This window comes from Mus caroli, chromosome 15 (assembly GCF_900094665.2).
Source record: "Mus caroli chromosome 15, CAROLI_EIJ_v1.1, whole genome shotgun sequence".
NCBI classification, from domain to species: Eukaryota; Metazoa; Chordata; class Mammalia; order Rodentia; family Muridae; genus Mus; species Mus caroli.
In genome coordinates, this window is record NC_034584.1 from 93,670,827 (window position 1) to 93,673,473 (window position 2,647).

Consider the following 2,647-nt stretch of genomic DNA (forward strand, 5'->3'; position numbering starts at 1 on the left):
GCCTGCCTCTGCCTCCCGAGTGCTGGGATTAAAGGCGTGCGCCACCACTGCCTGGCTCTATCTCATTTTTTTAAAAAAAGGTTGTGACTCCCTTCTCTGTTCCCAAATAACTTGGTAATTGGTACTAGCATGCACAGACCTCACGCTGGTCCTGACTTCTGTTTCCCTTGCATTTAGGATGCTTTTCCTTAGATATTCCAGGAAACTGCCTGGATGTGGACATCTGCTATGCCCATCTGCGAACACCCAGAATACTGTCTGGGGCTGATGACCTCACCAGACTCCTATAGTCATTATTTCCTCTCCTATATTACAGACCACAGCCCAGACCTAGTTACCAAGGATGTTCACAAGGTTCAGAACTTCCTACTCTTGTCAAATTAAGAAAGTCTTTAAGCTCTCTTATATTTTACAGAAAGAAAGGTACAACTCCTCTAGGAGTCATTTACAAAGCCTTGTCAACTGAACTCACTTAAAACTATTTCTCTCGCCGGGCGGTGGTGGCGCACGCCTTTAATCCCAGCACTTGGGAGGCAGAGGCAGGCGGATTTCTGAGTGAGTTCGAGGCCAGCCTGGTCTACAGAGTGAGTTCCAGGACAGCCAGGACTATATAGGGAAACCCTGTTTAAAAAAAAAAAAAAAAAAAAAAAAAAAACAAAAAAAAACTATTTCTCTCTCACTCCTTTTTATTTTTTTTTTAAAAATTTTAAATTTTATTTATTTATTTATTTATTTATTTGGTTTTTCCAGACAGGGTTTCTCTGTGTAGCTCTGGCTGTCCTGGAACTCACTCGGTAGACCAGGCTGGCCTCGAATTTAGAAATTTGCCTACCTCTGCCTCCCAAGTGCTGGGATTAAAGGCGTGTGCCACCACCGCCCAGCTCTCTCTCTCATTCTTGTATCCTTCCCATGTAGCATGGAATTAATCAGCAACTGGATATGCAGCCTTTTTGTTGTTGTTGGGTTTTTTTGTTGTTGTTTTTGTTTGTTTGTTTGTTTGTTTTGAGACAGGGCTTCTTTGTATAGCCCTGGCTGTCCTGGAACTCACTTTGTAGACCAAACTCAAACTGGCCTCCAACTCAGAAATCTGTCTGCCTCTGCCTCCCAAGTGCTTGGATTAAAGGTGTGTGCTACCACTGCCCAGCTAAAGGCAAGCTTTAAAATCTGTAGACCAGGCTGGCCTTGAAGTCAGAAATCCACCTGCCTCTGCCTCCCAAGTGCTGGGATTAAAGGTGTGTGCTACNACTGCCCAGCTAAAGACAAGCTTTAAAATCCTCCCCTTCCTGTTGAAGAACATTTGTTGAGATACTACTATGCTGCTGCAGTTACCGTAAGCCACGAAGACCATAAAATAGGGTTTTTATGAACAAACTAAAAATTGGGGAAAAATTAAGATAAACTATAAGTTGCTAACTAAAGACATGAAGAGATCTGTGAAGTAGAGTCTTGGGGAGAACCTTATACAGAGAGATATTGATTGACAAATACAGAAGATATCTTGATGCATCATGGCTTTGGAGGTAAGTGCTAACGTTTCTATTTTAGTGGGAGAGAATTTTGTAACATAGCTTTTATTTGCCTGAAGTAAATGTTGTCTCTGAGGCATACTGCCTCTGTCTGCTAACATAGGCTTAGTCTTGGAATCTTTAGCCTCCCTACAATCTTATCTAGGCCTAGAATGTGTTACCTGTAACACTTGCTGCTGAATAAGCTCACCATTTCCTAGTTCTTTCTGAGCTTAGGGTGTCTGGTTAACTCAGCTCTTCTGGCTCAAACTCCACTCCAAGCTTACTGATGTCAGATTGGCTTCTCCGTTTCTTACTGATTTATTCTGCTTGGGTTCAAACCAACTTTGGCAACTTTGTTCTAGTATTTTGGCTCCTTCTCATTCTTTGGCTTGATCTGTCTTCACCTATGTCTAGTTTGTTCTCTCTCCAACCTGTCTGTTTACAACTGTCCCAGTAAAAAACTGCCCCTTCCTCTCTCTGCACTGCTTCCTCAAGTTGCTTCCCTTTCCTGTCTTTTCTCATAAGAACTGGGCAGATCCTATTCTGTGATTTGGCACTTGGCCACTCAATTAGAAGGTGCTTCCTTCTTCAAGCTAACTTTACCTTTATTGTTTGGGATTAAAGATGTGTGCTAAGGGCTGAGCTACACCATCACTAGAAATAGGTTTTTCCAGGATATTACACTCTCAGGGTTCACAGTGTGATCAAATATTCTGCAACTAAGTTTAATGATTGAGATTAAAAAAAAATTTGGCTGGAAGTGGTGGCATATGCCTTTAACCCCAGCACTCGGGAGGCAGAGGCAATGTGAGAAAGTGAGTCTCTTGTGAGGCAAAGGAAAGGGGGTTTATATGGGTTAAGAAAAGGAAAGTTGGGGCTGGGTGTAGTGGTGCATACCTTAATCCCATCACTGAGCAGGTACAGGCAGGAGGATCTCTGAGCTTGAGGCCAACCTGGTCTACAAAGTGAGTTCCTGGACAGCCAGAAATACACAGAAAGATGTTGTCATGGGGAGGTGGACGTGTGGGGAGGGGAAGGGAGAAAGTAAGCAAAAGAAAGAAACATAGAAAGGAAAGAATTGAAAGGTTAGGCCTGCAGAGATGGTCTAACCTTTTTTTTTTTTTTTTTTTTTTTTTTTT